General features: G+C 35.7%; 1 protein-coding gene and 1 non-coding gene across 2 annotated transcripts in view; one reads left to right on the forward strand and one right to left on the reverse strand.

Moving 5' to 3' along the window:
• PIK3CA (phosphatidylinositol-4,5-bisphosphate 3-kinase catalytic subunit alpha) overlaps positions 1-19,878 on the reverse strand; it is a 91,982-nt gene that overhangs the window by 54,662 nt on the left and 17,442 nt on the right. The gene's annotated exons all lie outside the window — the stretch shown is intronic.
• On the forward strand, positions 16,098-16,229 carry LOC112619924. The gene has a single exon (XR_003118402.1). It is a non-coding gene; the product is annotated as a small nucleolar RNA SNORA25 (small nucleolar RNA).

Consider the following 19,878-nt stretch of genomic DNA (forward strand, 5'->3'; position numbering starts at 1 on the left):
CTTCTCCTCTTTTGTTTTTATGTTTCTTTCTAGTATAGCTCAATGACTTAATAAGCCTTTCTGTGGCTCTGAATACCTCAATAGCTTTCTTTCATGTCTTTCCACTACTATGGGTGAGAGTGGAAAACAGTTGCCACATGCTGTTCCCCCAGTGTTTCTTCATCAAAAATCAATGGCTATCTTATTTCCTTATATCATGGGGTGAGGACATAATTTAGTCACCACAGGGACTTGTATTCAAGTACTATCCCAGAAAGTGATACTCTTTAGTATTTAGATAAATTAAAACTTGCCCGCATCTCACTGATTAGCCCTATTGTCTTGAGAATGAAGAAGAGATGAGTCTTTCATACCAAACTTTTACAGTGCTGCCATCATAAAGTGAAACTTGGGTTAGCTACAGGTTTCTTGGTTCTATCTTCCTTAAACATAACAGTCGGTATCCACAGAGGTGAAAGAATCCCCACCAAAATGCCTACACAGAAGATTTTCAGTCTAGGCTGGTCCAATAAATAGAGCTATCAACGTTGGGGACACCAGCAGATACAATATATTCACCTAATTGCATCCACGTATGTTTCACAGAAGGTCTTTTTTGCTCTGGACTATTACTTTCATTTTGACCAATTCAACATTCCAAACTTAACAGATTTATCTGTACTGTCTGTCAGAAGGCCAAAGTGATCTGGAGGGGAGAGAACCAGGGACTAATGATAAAGCTTCATCATGGTCTACTGTCTTCTGTAGAGTTCTCTATTTCCTGAGACCAAGTGTCATAAAATTGTAGCTATGGTGTCTGTGACTATGATTACATACTCCCAGGCACAAATAATAAGCAAAGCAGATATTAATATATCACTGTCCTAACTGGCTGTTGCAAGGACAATATTTTCAAAATCAAATGACACGGTCTGGACTGTGCTGCTGTGATTGTGGTGGTGATAACTGCCAATACTGACGGGCTAAGGAGGAGGTGTAAATGGACTCCACCAATTTGCTTTGCAGCAGGAAAACAGCCTGCTGGTACGTGAATCCAGATTAAAAATATGGAGCACTTCTTGAATGTGTGTATCAATTTTGCACAGGGAGGGGCAATGCTCGTCTTGTCGTCCTTCTAATTTTAGTAGTATGTGCTGTGAAAATAGGCACTAGCCAATAATCTTCTACCAAAAATACTAGAAGGACCTTGCTTTTAGTTTCATTCCTGCCAAGACACAGGCCCTAATGGCTTCCATTACATAATTATGTATCAGTTAACACAGTGTCATAAAATATATTTTAGTTCACAAAGTATTTAATACACAACAAGGATTAGACACTGGAAAAAGTCTGGCTCTAGATGTACTGAGTATCCTTGTTTGCCATATAAATACTTAGGTCCCTGACATTTTTGTCTAGTTATTTATCTATCCTTGCTATTATCTTTTTGTCCACATCACAACCTCAGCCTATGTCCTTGAACTGATTTCCTTTCTTAGGAGCTATTATTGTAATCTCTTATTCTTTCGTCTAATACCATATTTATATATTACTGGTATTCTCACCAATAGAAATAAAGCACAGAATGTATAGTGCACTGAAATTTTATTGCACTTAAGGTGATCACTTAATGTCTATTCTTAACTTGCTCATTTCAAATGCCAAATTTATTGGTCAAAACAACTTTTTCCTGGCTCTACATAAATTAATCAGATAAACCCATAAACAGCTTCTTGCAAAAATAATACATTTTCTTCCAACTATACTCTAATGAATTTAAGATATTGTATTTTTTTAAGTGAATACACCCCAAGTCCATCTGGGATGTTACGACATTGCATGATATACAGTAGATGATATACATGAGATACAGTAGAAATTTGATTTAAATAACAATGCTTTTTCAATGATAAAGACCAAACAATAACTTTATATTCTGATGTAATTGCTTGCCATATGCCCCATTTTCTGGCAATAACAAAATATTCTAGTATTACGTTAGTAATAATGAAAATGTCCATTGCAAGCAATTATTGACCAACTTTAATAGTGATTTATCATCCTTCAGTATTTGATCTCTGGCAAAAGGGCTATTTCACAACAGGAAAGCTTGAAGTAATGCAAAATAACTTTGGCAAGCAAAGAAACTCAGATCTCCCAGAAGTGCAGTGAGAGCTTAATTTCAGCACAAGCGTCCCCTAGCTAAAATGTGAAGAGAAGTTCTATGAATGAAAGCAACAACAATGTGAAGTCATGTAAGCACAGATTTTTTAAAAATCCATCTATTAGATAACACAATACAGCCAAGATACTTCAGAATCCATTCAACAGTGGAAAAGAAATATTAGTAAGTGGTCTTTATTTTCCCTTTCAAACATTTACTGTTTGTTTATACTTACGTACAGTTCAGTGTACCAAGTATCTTGGAAATTATAATTACTATACCTTAAAAAGCAAGCAAGGAGAACAACAAACTGAAATGGGTATAACTGTGTAAAAGCAGCAACATACATGATCAGTGAGTAGAATATTACCTTTTTTTTTTTTTTTTTTTTGAGACAGGGTCTCTCTCAGGAGTACAGTGTTATGATCATGGCTCACTACAGCCTCAACCCCCTCCCCACCCCAGCCCCAGACTCAAGCAATTCTCCTCCCTCAGCTTCACGAGTAGCTAGGAGCTAGGACTACCTGTGTGTGCTATCATGCCCAACTAATTTTTTTTTTTTTTTAATGCAGAGATGGGGTCTCGCCATGTTGCCCAGGCTGATCTTGAACTCCTGGGCTCTAATGATCCTTCTGCCTCTTTCAAAGTGCTGGGATTAGAGGTGTGAGCCACAGCACCCAGCCAATACTGCCACTCTTATTCACTGATGCTCTGTATGACATTAGTTAACCATCGAAGGCATACAGTTAAACAATAAATTACTTACAATGATTTAATAAATTAAAATGCTTCTTTTATAAAATTTATCAACTGACAAAAACTTTTAAACTGGCTATTTAACATAAGTCATTAATGCTTTTTCAATGATAAAAAGCTTTTTTTTGGACACAAAATTGGACATTTTGTATATGTGTCCAATAATTATAATTAGAGATAAATATGTGATGGAGTATCCTGACACGGTAAAAATTCAGAGTGAGAGCATCTAGTACTATGGTATATAAAGAAGACATTCAAACCTCTATTTCTTAAATTACAAGACTTTAAAAGTTAAAATAAAACTAGAATATAACCTTTCAACTTCATCATCTAGCTGATATGCTCTATTTGATAGTTGCTTTATGGTCTATGTGACTATCATTTAGTAGACTTAAACTAATTTTGAGGAACATAAGAAAAAAAGGCAGAGAAAATATGTTCAATTATCTCCACTGTCAATATGGGAAGTTAGAAATTTAACTTCTGACACAAACCCCTCAAAATAACAAAGTATTAAAAAAATAACATTATGGGTCCTATTTCTATTGCATAATTCACAGAATTATAACAATTAGCTAATTTGTTTAAAAAATCTACCTTCCCATCTAGAATCAGCTAATTAAGATGTGCTTGGCTTCTTTGTTACAACTGGGTTGATAATACTAGTGTTCTTGCCCATCACTAGTCTACTCACAATAGTATCATCAGCACTAAGATCCAAATAACAGTGCCGCATTTATGACTGCATTTTAGTTTCCACAAAAGCAAAATTCTGAGAACAGCATGAGTCATTATCCCTGGGGTAAAAAAAAATAATAATAATGTTTCTTTGGTCAGAATATGAAACTTATTGCTGATACCAGTAATTTAGTCTAGAAATTCCTTTTCTGAATAAAAGGAACAGAATGTTTCTCTATTCACATACTCCAAAACTAACAGAACTGTCCATCTGTCTGCTTTTACTACTCTCCATATCTGGTGTGTGGTGACAGAGAAACAACCTTTAATCTAGCTATTTTCAGTACTGCTCTTTTGTTCTTCTGTTCTCTCAGTTTGTCTTTTTGCCAGGACAAAACACACAAATACACACACATATAAAGACACACACACAATCTCTGACCTTTCTCTTCCTAGTAGGGCATTTATGACAAAATCATGCAATAATACACAGAGAACATTCTAAACATGGATATGTATATCCATGTTAAATGTTAAAAAGTTCTCAGGTTCACATTTTATATTTCATCTTAAAACATCTTCATAATTAAAAGGTAAAAGTTACAAAGGTAAAGAAATACTGATGTTATTATTTAATTAAAGTGTGTTCCCCCAAATTTCCTTAATAGAATGTTGAAATGATCTCTGTTGTTTTTATGGCCTCCTTTAATGGTTTCATTTGTTGATACCTCTTACTCTGCTCATTATTCAAATGTGGAATGCATTCTTCATGACATCACCACTTTCTCAATCTCCAAGGTTAAAACCTTTGGTGCTTTCAACTCCTCTCTTGCATGACATCACTTCCACCCCTTAAATCACCCTCAAATTCATCACTTTTTTTTTTTCAATCTTCTCTATCACTACTAGACCCTAAAAAGAGTTCTCATATGCAGGACTGATCTCTAATTCACAAGCATTCAGTAAGCAATTACCATCTATAAGACACTAGCAGCTGAAGCAAAGGGATGGGTGATGAAAAGGAAACGGGGAGAAAAACATTCATACAAGTATATAAATGAAGTTGAAAGACCTTATTATCTAACAATTACAAGGCAGAATGTGGTAATTTTAGGAGAAAGCGAGCCTGTGTGTCCGTTTAGGGGAGGCTTAATGAATGAAAAAGATTTCTGACAGGTACAGAATGAGAGAGTGCAACAGGTTAAGTGGACAGTATGAACTAAGGCAAGAGACCCTGAAAGCACAAAGCAACCAATTTTTCCCCTACCCACTTAATTATCCACCGTGTCACTAGAATTGGCTATCTAAAACATGTATCTAATTACACCATTACTCAATTAAGACAATGTTGTGAATCTCTAGTAACTATACAATACAGCCCTGACTCAAAGCCTCAACCATTACAACTGTGCTCTGTCCTTATTCTTCCCCACACTCCAAGCTCTAATCTTACTAGATCAATCTTTACCCTTTACAATTTTTTTTTGCCTTTGTAAATATGGTCCACGATCTTTTACCTCATATTCACATTTATTGCCATTTTAATCATACTCATCCTTTAAATTCAGCCCAAGTATCTTCTGTAAAGTCCCTTCACAGTCTTATTAAACTTGGCTTATCATTCCAGATAAACTTTTGAATATTTTGCTAAATTCAAAAACAAAAATCAAGGCAAAACTTCTTGGTATTTTGAGAACAGGGAGAACTGACATCTTTACAAGATGTTTTTCCTATCCAAGTATGCATTTTCACTTACCTATTTTTCAATGTTTCTCAGTAATTTTTCAAATTGAACTATAATTAACATACAATGAACTCTGCACATCTTAAGCATTAAGTTTGATGACTTTTGACAACTTTTTACACCCATGTAACCACTGCACAAAACAAGACATATAATATACATTTCTATTATCCTAGAACATTCTGTCATGCTCTTTTCCAATTACTTTATCTCTCTGCCCCCAGGCAATCACATTTTGGTTTCTGAAATTATAGATTAGTTTTGCTGATTCTTAACTTTACATAAATTGAATCTCAGTGTATAGTTTTGTATTTGGCTTCTTTTGGTTAACATACTGTCAGGTACAGAATGAGAAGAGCACACCAGGTTGGGATTCATCTATGTTTCAATGCATTAGCGGTTAGTTCTTTTTAGGTAGTATTCCAAAATATACTACAGCTTGTTTATACAATTTCCAGTTGTTGAACATGTGGGCTGTTTCCAGCATTGGCTTTCAAAATTCCTACATCAATTTTTGTTATACTTAGCAAAATGTTAGGTTGTAAACTTGCAGAAAAGAGTTTACTCTTAAACGCTTATCCTTTAAAAAGCCTGTTTGCAAGGCTGGTTTGGTGTCTGGGAACTTGGATCTTGGATTTTGGCAGGATTCCTACCCTGATTCCCATCTGATAAGACTAGCTCCATGTGTCTAAAGTGTTTATGATAACAATATGCTTTCTGCTTAATACCTGCTTTCCTTTGGGAGTCTGGAATTTGGGTGTGCGCTGAGCAGAGGGTATGATCAGACACTGGTAAAAGTCCTGAGCACTCAGTCTCTAGCAAACTTCCCTGGCTGGTTAGATTTCACAAGTATTGTCACATCTCTTTGCTGGGGAAATTAAGTGTGTCTTGTGAGACTCTATGGAAGAGGACTGTTGGAAGCCTGTACCTGGTCTCCCCTGGATTTTGCTCCATTCACCTTTTCCCTTTGCTAACTCTGTGTTTTCACTGTAATAAGTGATAGAGCCATGAGGACGACATCATGCTGGGTTATGTGAGCTGTCCTAGCAAACCATGAAACCTAGGGATAATTCTGGGAACCTCCTGACACATAAGGTAAATGTTATGTTTAACTTTATAAGAAATAGTTCTTATATTCCCACCAGTAATAAGTTAAGAGTTCCAGTTGGTCTATATCATAACTATTCAGTAGTATCAGTCACTTTTATTTCAGCTATTCTAGTGGGGTTACCTCATGATGGTTTGAATTTGTAGTGGTATCTTACCATGGTTTTAATTTGCATTTACTGATGACTAATAATGATGGTGGAAATCTTTTCGTGTGCTTATTGGCCATTTGTGTATCTTACGTGAAAGGTGTGCTCGAGTCTTTTGCCCGTTTTTATATTAAGTAGTTCATAATTTTTAAAATGTTAATTTCTGAGGATTTTTTTTTATTTTTAGAGACAAGGTCTCACTTTGTCACCCAGGCTGGAGCGCAGTGGCGTGATCATAGCTTACTACAGCCTCAACTTCCTGAATAGCTAGGACTATAGGCACATGCCTCCATGCCCAGCTAACTTAAAAAAAAAAAAAAACTTATTTTTTTGGTAATGACAGAGTCTTGTCTCACTATGTTACAAGGCTGGTCTTGAACTCCTAGCTTTAAGTGATCCTCCCACCTTGGCCTCCCAGAGCACTGGGATTACAGGTGTGAACCACCACACCTGGACTTCAGAGGTTCTTTATATATTCTGATACACATCCTCAATCCCTTGTAAATGCTGGGAATTCTGTTTTTTTTTTTTTTTTTAAAACTCATTCTGTGGCATGTCTATTCATTTTCTTAATGCTGTCTTTTGATGAGGAAAAACTATGAATAAGACTTACTTATCAAATTTTCTTTTGAGATTAGTGCTGTCTTGTCCAACAAATCCTTGCTCAGTTTTAAAAGATTTCTTCATATAAGCTCTGCTATGGTTTAAGTTTATTTCTAGATAAGTGATCTTTTTGTTAATTTTCTGAATAGGTTTTTCTCTTCCACTATATTTTATAATTAGTTATTGTTCAGATAAAGAAAAACTATAGGCCGGGCATGGTGGCTCATGCCTGTAATCCCAGCACTCTGGGAAGCTGAGGCAGGCAGATCACCTGAGATCAGGAGTTCGACACCAGCCTGGCCAACATGGTGAAACCCCGTCTCTACTAAAAATACAAAAATCAGCTGGCAGTGGTGGCAGGTGCCTGTAATCCCAGCTACTCAGGAGGCTGAGGCAGGAGAACCACTTGAACCGAGGAGGCGGAGGTTGCAGTGAGTGGAGACTGGGTCACTGCACTCCAGCCTGGGCGACACAGTGAGACTCCATCTCAAAAAAAAACAAACAAAAAAAGAAACTATAGTTTATATATTAATGCTATAATACTAAGACGCCACACGGAAAAAGATGGGTAAATCTCACTAAATAAAAGTCAAAGATTCTGGTCTAGCAATAGTACCATAAACCAAAATGAAAGACCACTGGCAAACTGGGAAAGCACCTGCAACACACATATGACAAAGGGCTAATTTCTGTAATTTACAAATAGTTTAGTCAAGTCAATAAGAATTTTAAAAGGCTATACATACAAAGTTTTCAGAAAAAGAAGTTTAAATAGCCAACCAACCTAAGAAAATATTTAAAAATGCAAATAAAAACAAAAATATATCCCCATTTCTAAACTTATCATATTGAAAAAAACAAGTTTGATGAAACCTAGTAACTGCAAAGATAGCCCTCTCAGATTGTTGGTAGGAATGTAAACTTTCTGGGAAACAGTCTGACAATATGATTCGAATTTTAAATGCACTTATTCTTACATTAGGTAACCTCACTACTGGGAACTTATTATACGGATCTCTTTGTAAAAATTCACCCAAAAGTAAGCCAAACAATATTCATCGCAACAATATTCATGAAAGCAAAAACTACAAACCACCAAAATCTTCATCAATAGGGAGATTTCATAAATTATAATAAAGCATTTTATGGACTACTATATAGCCATTAATATCAATGACATAGACTTGTAGGTAGTGACATGAAAAGATCACCAAGATGTAGCAAAGTCGTGAAGGAATAGCTGCAGAATAGTTTATAAAAAAGGGGTAGCATATACTTCTGATCTTAAAATATCTGAGTAAAGTCACCAATCATTTCTAAATAAGGAGAATGAGAGAAACTCTTTCTTTGATGAAGCTGGAAAACTGTAACCCTAAACCATAATATACAAAGACAGGGGGGAAAAAAAAACTCACCAGAGGTGAAAAATGTTAAATTTAAGTGCCTAAAGAACCAGCCAATTCTCATGAAACCCCATAAAGTTCAGGACTAGGAGGTTCCTGGAACTACTGGAATTCCAGGTCTCCAACTCCAGTTGGTGTACTCAGTGACTTCCCAATCATGCAGAAATCAGAAGGCATAATTTCTGGAAAAACTAAACTCAAGATGCTTTGGACTTCAACAGATACAGAAGTAGATATGGATGAAGTAGATATGACTAAAACCAAAAGATTATGTGCAACTCTAATGAGACCCAAAGTCCCTTTCTTCAGTATTTCTCTAAAACATAAGCAGCCCCCACAGAGAAGACTATAGATTTCCTCTGGAAAGGATTCAAAACTAGAGAAAACAAAACTAACCTAGAGAAAAATGGTGATACGAAGATTTCCTATAGCGGAGTTTACCAACAGACAAGAGCTCTGACTTCATACCCAGGGCTTTCGGTCAGCTTTTCGTATCTTTTAAATATGAATGACCACCGAGGATCTTCATGCATTTGAGGAATGTCTCCAATATTAAAGATTGAGACCAAAATGAAACAGAAGTGGTGAGAAACAGAATGATGGCACAGAGGAAAATGTCAAAGAAACTGTAATTAAAGATAAAAGATTGCATCCTTATGCAGAGGAACCAATAAGACCAGGGAATAAGAACTGAAAACAAAAAACAAAAAAAAAAAAATTCAACGAACGTTTGAAGTTAAAGTTAAGGCAATTTTCCAGAAGGCAGAACAAAAAGAAAGGGATGAGTAAGAGGAGGGAGAGGTAAAAATTTAGAAAAGCAATCTAGGAAGTGCAATATCTGCCTAGTAGGAGTTCCAGAGAGAATAATGAAAACAAAGGGGAGGGAACTATCAAAAAAGGCAAGGATACTTCCAAGAATAGAAAAATGTAAATCTGTAAGCAGCAGGGACTTATGGAGTACACAGCACAATAGATAAATGACACACACCAAGATACCATACCATAAAATTTCAGAACACCAGAAGTGAAGAGATTAATCACTTCCAGAGAGAAAAATAAAAAAAAAAAATGAGGAAACAGGCACTTAGAACTCTAAATAGCAAAACTGAAAGCTGGAAGATACCAGAGCAATATCTGGGTAAAAATGATTTTCAATCTAGCATTCTACACTCACTTAAAATATCACATAATTGTAGGAGCAGAATAACACATATTCAGGTATGTAAAATCTCAAAACATTTACCTCCTAGTTATCTCTCTTCAAGATGCCACGAGAGGATAAGCTCCTATAGAATGAGGTAGTCACCATGAAGGTATGGGGCATAGGAATCAAGGCTTCAACACAGGAAGCAGGTGTAGGGAATTTCCAGGATGAGGACAAAAAGGAGTCTTGAGATAGCAGCTGTGAAACAGACGCAGCAAGCAATCAAGATTAAATCAGAAATACTGAAGGCGCTACAAAGGCTATTATAGGAAAATAACTAAACTAATTATCACATATGAGACTTACTGCAAAGATGGACTGAAGCTCATTGAAAGACAAATTCAGACACAATGGTAACTAAGCAAATTTCTAAGATGAAGCAATTAATTAAAAAACAACAGCAAAGTTGTAACAGAAAAAAAATAACCCCATGTAGCATTTGCTTTATTACTATATGGTCACTGAATAATGAAATAACTAAATGTGGATTTAACCAGTAATGATTAAATATAGGATGATAAGTCAAAAGAAGATATGAGCGTTAAAATTGTATGAGAAAGCTAATGAATAATGTCAAATATTGGTGGACCAAGACAGAGCAATATACCCCATTATTATAAGGTGGCAAACACCATAGTAGTAGCTTGAATAGCTGAAAGTGGTTTCCTGAAGCATGACATGGGACAAGACAAAGTTGTGAGGGGGATGGGAGTAAGTGAGATACAGTAATGAACTGATGTTTTGTTTGTTTCTGAGATGGAGTCTAGCTCCGTTGCCCAGGCTGGAGTGCAGAGGCACAATCTCCGCTCATTGTAACCTCGGCCTCCCCAGGTTCAAGCGATTCTCCTGCCTTAGTCTCCCGAGAGCTGGGATCACAGGTGCTTGCCACCACGCCCAGCTAATTTTTTTGTATTTTTAGTAGGGACAGGACTTCACTGTATTGGCCAGGCTGGTCTTGAACTCCTGACCTCGTGACCCGTCCACCTCGGCCTCCCAAAGTGCTGGGATTACAGGTGTGAGCCACCATGCCCAGCCTGTTTTTATTAACCTTTCAGCTGTAATTTGAAAATAATATGCATATATTATTTTATTTTAGCTTTACCTGAGGTATAAATTAAAATTCAGTTGGATGAGTCTTGGTGAATGTATAGTTGTAAAAACCACCACTACAATTAAGTTTTAAAACACTTCCGGGCCGGGCACAGTGGCTCACACCTGTAATCCCAGCACTTCGGGAGGCCGAGCCGGGTGGATCACCTGAAGTCCGGAATTCGAGACCAGTCTGGCCAATATAGCGAAACCCCGTGTCCACTAAAAATACAAAAAATTATCCAGGTGTGGTGGCAGGCGCCTGTAGTCCCAGCTACTTGGGAGATGAGGCAGGAGAATCGCTTGAACCCAGGAGGCAGAGGTTGCAGTGAGCCGAGATTGTGCCATTATACTCCAGCCTGGGCAACAAGAGCGAAACTCCACCTCAAAACAAAAACAAAAAAACATTTCCACAACCCACCTTTACAAGTGTTATTTCTTTGCAGTCAATACACCACGTAGGTAATTACTGGGGTAAGCACTTAAGTTTAGGTCTACGAACCATCAATCCATCAATCCATTTTTAATAAATTTGTTATTCTAGCACTTTTTTTTTTTTTTTTTTGAGACGCCGCGAGTCTGGCTCTGTCGCCCAGGCTGGAGTGCAGGGCATGATCTCGGCTCACTGGAAGCTCCGCCTCCCGGGTTCACACCATCCTCCTGCCTCAGTCTCCGGACTAGCTTCAACTACAGGCGCCCGCCACCACGCCCGGCTAATTTTTTTTTTTTGTATTTTTAGTAGAGACGGGGTTTCACAGTGTGATATCCAGGACGGTTTTGATCTCCTGACCTCGTGATCCGCTCGCCTCAGCCTCCCAAAGTGCTGGGATTACAGGTGTGAGCCACCGTGCCCGGTCTTTTTGAAGAGACTATTCTTTTCCCATTGAATTACCTTAGCACCTTTGTTGAAACTGAGTTACCACATAAATAATACCTAACCTATTTATTTATGTGTTTTTATTAACAGATAAGGTAACATATAATATAAAAGCAAAAATGTTCAATAAAAAGAAAACTATGTTACATTTCATTAAATCATGGGGAAAAGATCTATAGGATGTACCAATTGTCCAAAATAAGAAATTAATTGAAAAATATTACTGTTAAGAATTACTCTTTCTAGATTCTCAAATCTCTTTCATTCATCTATATGTCTATCCTTACGCTAATACTGTACTATTTTGATTATTGTAGCTTTATAGCAAGTACAAATCAGGTACCTGTGTTCAGATTTTGTAGTTTTTGTGTGCGGTTATGTTTTTTGCACTTCCATATACATTTTAGAACCAGTCTGTCAATTTCTATGAGAAAACCTGACAAGATTTTGATTGGGACTGCATTGAACATAGTGTACCAATTCATGAATATAGTGTACCTCTCAATTAACTTAGTTCTTCTTTAACTTCTATCAACAATATTTTGTAGTGTTCAGTGCACAGGTCTGTGTATCTATTCTTAAGTTTATTACTAAGTATTTAGCTATGTGATACTATTGTAAATGATTTTGTTTTTAATTTCATTTTTGGATTGTTCATTGCTAGTATTTAGAAATACAATTCTTGTTGGTTATCTTTTACTCTACAGCCTTGCCTAAGTCACTTGTTAGTTCTAGTAGTGTTTTTTTTTTTTTTTTTTTTTGGGTAGATTCTTTAGAACTTTCTCTATATATGCCATCTTTTTGGTTTTACTTCTTCCTTTCCATTCCGAATATCCTTTAATTTCTTTTTCTTGCCTTACTACATTGGCTAGGACCTCCAGGATAATGTTGAATAAAAGCAGTAAGAGCAAACATCCTTGCCTTGTTCTTCATCTTTAGTGGAAAACTATAAAATCATTCACCATGAAGTATGATTTTTTTTTTTTTTTCACAGACATCCTTTATCAGGTTGAGGAAGTTGCCTTCAATTCCTGGTTTGCTAAGAGTTTGTATTATAACTTTGTAATGAATTTTGTCAAATACTTTTCTGCGTCTATCGAGATGATCACTTTTTTTTTTGTTTTCAAATTTATCTTATTAGTATGGTGTATTAAACAGAATTGATATTTCTAAGTTAAGTCAGCCTTGCATTGCTGGGATAAATCCTACTTGACCATGATGTATAGTATTATCCTTTTAAATATAATATTGCTAATTAAACATGCTAATATTTTGCTAAGGATTTCTGTGTCTACGTTTATGAGGAATACTGGCTGCTAGTTTTCCTGGGATGCTTTTGTGTTGGCTTTGGTATCTAGTAATGCTGTCCTCATAAAATGAACTGTGATGCTCTCCTTCCTCCTGCTTTTCTGAAAATGTGGGTGGGGCTTGAATTTTTTTCTTCCTTCAGTGTTTGACAGAATTACTAGCTATGCCATCAGAGCCCAGATTTTCTTTATTGGAAATTTTTAACTACTAATCCAATTTCTTTACTCTATATAGGTCTATTTAGATTTTCTACTTCTTTGGGAATCACTTTTGGTGATCAGTATCTTTCAAAGAATTTGTTCATTTCATCTAAGTTGTCAAATTGGTTGTTGTAAACTTGTTCATAATATTCCTTTATCTTTTTAGTATTTATAGTGTCTGTAATAACAACCATTCTTTCAGTCTCAGTATTTCTAACTTACATCCCTTCTTGATCATTTTCTCTAAAGATTTACTGAACTCTTTAAAGAAGCAGCTTTTGATTTCCTTGATTTCTGTTCTGATCTTTATTACTCCCGTTCTTCTACTTACTTTGGGTATACTTTACTCTTTCTTTTCTAGCTTTTTTTTTTTTTTTTTTTTTTTGAGACGGAGTCTCGTTCTTTTGCCCAGGCTGGAGTGCAGTGGCCGGATTTCAGCTCACTGCAAGCTCCGCCTCCCGGGTTTAGGCCATTCTCCTGCCTCAGCCTCCCGAGTAGCTGGGACTACAGGCGCCCGCCACCACGCCCGGCTAGTTTTTTGTTTTTTTTTTAGTAGAGATGGGGTTTCACCGTGTTAACCAGGATGGTCTCGCCTCCTAAAGTGCTGGGATTACAGGCTTGAGCCACCGCGCCCGGCCTCTTTTCTAGCTTCTTAAGGCAGCAGCTTAGATAAGTGATTTTATGCCTTTCTTCCTTTCTGGCATAAGCATTTAAAGCCAAACATTTCTTTCTTAGCACTGCTTGAGAGCTACATACCAAATATTTTCTTATATTTTGTGTTCATTTTCACTCAGTTAAAAATATTTTCTATTTTACCCAGTGAATTATTTTTTCACCCATGGGTTACTCAGAAATGTATTCATTTCCACATATTTGGGGATTTTCCTTATTTCTTTCCATTTTCCTTATTTCTCTCCATGATTTTTAATTCCTTTGTAGTTGCAAAACATATCATATAATTTCAATTCTTTCATATTTATTAAAACATTTCATTTTTGTGGGCTAGTATACTATTCACCCTGGCTAATGTTTCCAATGCACTTGAGAATAATGTGTTTTCTACTGTTGTTGGGTATTCTGCAGATGTCAATTAGATGGAGTTGGCTGATTGCTTTATTCATGTCTTCTGTATCCTGTTTTCTGTTTACTTATTCTATCAACTGTTGAGAGAAGAGTATTAAAATCTCCAACTCTTCTAAAGACTGAATTGCCTATTTCATCTCTCAGTTCTATCAATCTTTGTTTCATGGATTTTGTGCCTCTCTTAAGTGCATATACATTTAGAATTTTTATATTTTCCCGCCATATTTGTCACTTCATAATTTTGAAATGTTCCTCTTTATCTCTAATAATACTCCTTTTCTTACAATCTATTTTGGCTGACATTAACACAGTTACTCCAGTATTTTGATGCCTGTTTTCTGAGGAAGGAAATCATCTAACCTCCTCACACTGTCATTACTGGAAGATACACTTATTTTGATGATAGAAATTAAATAAAAATTTAAAAAGGTAATGTAATTACAGGTTCAGAAGATATTTAAAATGAAAGCATGTTTACCACAATTTTATACTAATACAATTAAAAATCTGGGTTAAAAAGTATATATGAACAAATGTGTACCCTCCAATGTTCCCCCTACTCCAGAATTCACTCCATTACCAACATTGGCTTCACTTGGGGAAGAATGTGAGCAAGTGGTCAGGAGAAACTGATACAGGAAATTAAAATGTGCAAATATGTCCTCTCCTTTATATTTTTTCTTTTCCTTATAAAAGCAAGACAAAAAAAATAGCTATTGTTTCTTGAATTATTCGTAATATGAATGACAATGCGAGTCTTTCATTATTAAGCCTGACTGAAGCTTCTGCTTTGGTATATCTATTACTTAATTAGTCAAAGAATAGCTTTCTATTCCTATTTTACTAAGGTCGTGTGTATGTGTGTGTGTGTGTGTGTGTGTGTGTGCGCGCGCGCACACACACACACATGTCTGTGCTGGAGAAAAGAAGAGGGAGGAAGGAAGGGAGGGAGGGAAGGAGAGAGAATTAATGTCTGTTATGGATTTCCTAAGATTAAAATGACCCTTGTATTTCTAGAATAAATGCCATTTGGCTATGGTGTGTGTGTGTGTTTTAACAAACTACTGAATCTGCTAATTATTTTAAGATAACTAATACTTTAAGTGAGATTGGCTTGTAGTTTTCTTTTTGTATGTGTGTAATGTCTATGTCCACCTCTAAAACAGAGTAAGAAGTGTTATAATAGCTTTTAATATACTGAATGTTTGAAAGAAGAGTAATGAGAAGGGGCTCATTTAAGTAGGTATTAAATCCTTAGTTATAAAAATAGAATAGTATTGGCCCATGCAGATCCAGAGAACAGAAGTGAGTTCAGAAGCAAACTTAAGTACAATAGTTGCTGCAATTTTGTATAGAGAAAAACCCCAGAACCTTTAATTAGGACAGATTATTTAATAGATGGTCCTGGTAGAATTGATTAGTCATGTGAACAGAAAAAAAAATGAATTTTTACTGCTTTAAAATAAACGAAGAAAACTTTAAAATGCTCCCAAGTAACACAAAAGATTGAAGAAATGGAAAAACATTCCACATTCTTGGATAGGAAGACAATCAATTCACAAAGATGTCAATTCTTCCTTAGATAATCTATACATCTGATGTAATCCCAATAAAATAACAATAGGATTTTTGTGTCTGTGTGTAGAATTAAGCATGCTGATTCTAATGTTAAAAAAAAAAATTGCAGGAGACTAGAAAAATTAGGGGAGGGGAGAAGGTAGGGGGAGAGAAAGGTCTAGCCCTACTGGATAGGTCACTTCAAAGAGGGCTTGTGGGGCTGTGAAACCAAGAGGTAGGTCTTAACAGTATAACCAATGACTGAAGTTCTCTATAGGATGCCATAGCACTTAATGGTGCTATGTTTTCCTCAGGAGATATGACTCAGCCACTCATAAACATAAGACGATAGTCCATGATTGTTGACGTGGGAAAGTAAATACATGTCTCAAAAGTTTGACCAAACTTTCTCTTCTCTGGAAAAAAAAATTATGAAACTAAAATAATCACAATGGTAAGATATGGCTCATGAACAGTCAGAAAAAAAAAAAAAAGAAAAAAGAAAAAGAAAAAACAAACCCAGAAATAAAAAAAAAAAGACACAGAATGTGTTACATGATAAAGGTATCATTTCAAATCAATAGGGAAGAGACCAGCTGGAAATGGCTAGACATTTGGGAAAAAAGAGTGGGTTTTCAATTTATACCTTACATTGAAATGAATCTTATTAGAATAACAAACACAATGTAAAAACATAACCGTAAGGGTATAAAATTTCTTCTATATTTGCAAAATTTTAAAAAATGCTAGAACATAGAGCAAAAAGATACACATAATGAAACAAGGGTGAAAAAGATATACAATAAATCAAAGAGGTTCAACAACTTAATACTTCCTTATTCCACAAGTTCTGAAGTAAGAGAAAAATGGAAGAAAGGAAATTAAAGATACAAAAGAAAAACATTTGAGAGCTGGAGAGACTTACACGTTCAGATTAAAAGGGACCAGTGGACAGAATAAATGTAAAAAACTATACTAGACAATAAAAGATATAGATAAAAGCTTAAAAGCTTTCAGAGAGAAAAACAAGCAGTCTGCAAGAGAAAACTTATCGGACTGGAAATGCTATTCTCATCAATAACAAATAAAAAACAATGCAGTAATTAAAATGCTGGAAAATAATTTGACCAGGAATTCGATACTCAGCAAACTATCATATGTAAAGACAAAATAAAGGTATTTTCAGACCATTAGGTATCCAAAGTTTTACTTCCCCTGAACCAATTCTAAGGCACTTTTTTTTTTTATTTTTATTTTTATTTTTTTTTTTGAGACGGAGTCTCGCTCTGTCGCCCAGGCTGGAGTGCAGTGGCCGGATCTCAGCTCACTGCAAGCTCCGCCTCCCGGGTTCACGCCATTCTCCGGCCTCAGCCTCCCGAGTAGCTGGGACTACAGGCGCCCGCCACCTCGCCCGGCTAGTTTTTTGTATTTTTTAGTAGAGACGGGGTTTCACCCTGTTAGCCAGGATGGTCTCGATCTCCTGACCTCGTGATCCGCCCGTCTCGGCCTCCCAAAGTGCTGGGATTACAGGCTTGAGCCACCGCGCCCGGCCAAAGGCACTTAATTGACTAATTACTCTAGCCAACCAAAGGTGGAGGTCAAGAAAGAGGAAGAGACCACATGCTAGAAATGGTGGAACTGAACCAGTGGTCAAATAACGTAAGCAAATCATTAAGAAAAAGTAGTCCTGAGATAAACTTTAATCACAGAAAGTAATATGCCCAAACTTGAAGATGAAATCTGAATTCCAAAGTAAAAAGTGTTCAGGAAAAACAATCCAACAGGTTTGAAGCAGCAGATGAAGAACTGAGAAGTCCAGCAGCATTAATGGCAGGTTGAATGCCGTTTCTATGGTTTCAACAATAGAAAAAAGAAAAGTCATTGGAAACTTTAGGGGAAAACAAAAAATGTATAACATCATGCTTAAAATGAAGCAAAAGAGCACAATCTTGAGCAGTATGTGGAATATGTGAAAAGACAAACCATATGATCTGAATGCAAAGAATGTTCATTGCGTAGTTCATGATGTTGGACACAGATTCAGAAAAAGAAATCCAACCGTAGTACTCTACTTGGTTGTAAAGTGAAACATTTTTATATGATATTAATGTAAATACTACTAGGTTCAACTATTAAAATCTATCTATAGTTAAAACATAGGAGGATTTAAATATGGTTATAGAACAGAATACAAATGTTATCAATACTTGACAATATAAAAAGTAATTATATGTAACATTTTGTGGAAGGGTGGGAAAGACTTGACAGGAAGAATGGGACACTTATCACTGTCTAACATAGTGAGGAATGAGGAATACTACTGAAAGTTGATGTCGTAAAAAATGAAGATATGAGTATCTTAAAAGTAGAAAGACAGTAACAAAAGCTAAAGAAATGAGTGAAAGGATAGTGATATGCTGATTAAACATAGTAACAAAATTAAGAAATAGTATCAGAAACTTTCAAAAGTGAAATTAGAATGTTCAAATTTAATAATCTTCAAGTCCAGTAGCTATTAATAGAGGCAATTCTTCCATTCCTCAAATGCTCCAATTATTTACTAAGGTATGTATATATTTCAGCTTAATACTGGGGAGGGTTATTGTAGATATTAGCTTTTTATAAAAATATTCTGAGGCACTGAAGAACTCTTTTTGGAAATCCTATAAGATTTAACAGCTTTTCAAGTGTTTAATGTATTTCAAAGTGTGGTGCCCTAATTTCCATTTTCTTGGTTTCAGTTCCAGAAATATTGGCAGAAAAAGTAAAAAGCTGACAGCTGGGTATAAGATATTACAAGACAACTCTAATTATCTAAAATGTTTCTTTTAAAAGAACAGTTGCTACTAAATATTTCATTGCTAACATTTGGTTTAAACCGTGGCTAGATGTATCCTATGGCATACTGGATCTGAATTTTGCAGCTGGTCGTTGATTTCCATCAACACCTTAAGAGTGAAGTCTCGATCACTCTGTCTCAAAAAAAAAAAAAAAAAAAAGAGTGAAGTCTACAGTAAGGCTAAACATATCTAAACTTTGGAAAGTGAGCTTTCAAAACTACAGTGGAAACCCATTTGAATACTGCCTTAATTGTTGCAGAATAAAATGTTTCTTATATAAATATCAGCTCATTTGATTAAACAAATATTTGTAGACATCCCATGAGGCACTATAACACTCTTTCTGCAAGAGAAATAAATAAGCATTACAAAGCAGAATAAAGGTTAGATGTGAAAGTGAGAGACAAATGGCTTAATATCCAGCAATCTGTTCACACCCTAGAGAAATAGGCATTATTTTATTTTTATAGTGTGAATATGATGTAAAGGTTTATTAAAACATTTTTGGCCATAACATGATAAAACATAAATATGTGAGCTGTATGGGTAGAAAATGGAGGTGGTAATTTAAACGAACATGGGAGCCGTATGGGTAGAAAATGGAAGGGGTAATTTTACAGTTTATTCTCTATCTTTTCTGTAAAGACCAAAACCAGAAAAGAAGCCAGATTTCTTATGTGTAAGTCTTGAGCCTACACTTACAAGCTGGGTAACTATATGCAAATACTAATTTCTCAAGACATCATTTTCCTCACTGAAAATGGGACTAATTACTCCTTGCCTTCTTTATTGGATTGTTAATGATTTGACAAATATTTAGTATGCAATTATTTTGTGCCAGGCTTTTACTATAAGATAAATAAAAGTTCTAAAATATGGCATCCCTGACCTCAAGAGGCTTACAGTCTAGTGAGGAAGGTATGAAAATAAGCGTAATTTAGTATATGTGTGTTGTAATAAATAGAGGCTATGGAAATACAGAAGAGGGAGAGATAGACTCTGTCTAGGAGAGTGAGTCTGGGAGTACTTTACGCAGATTATATATAAACTGAAGACAGTGTACCAAGATCAACATGTTACTGGGTAGGAGAAGCCATAGCAAAAAAGGCTGTAAACCACAGAACAGCATGAGCA

The sequence above is a fragment of the Theropithecus gelada genome, chromosome 2 (assembly GCF_003255815.1).
Source record: "Theropithecus gelada isolate Dixy chromosome 2, Tgel_1.0, whole genome shotgun sequence".
Taxonomy (NCBI): domain Eukaryota; kingdom Metazoa; phylum Chordata; class Mammalia; order Primates; family Cercopithecidae; genus Theropithecus; species Theropithecus gelada.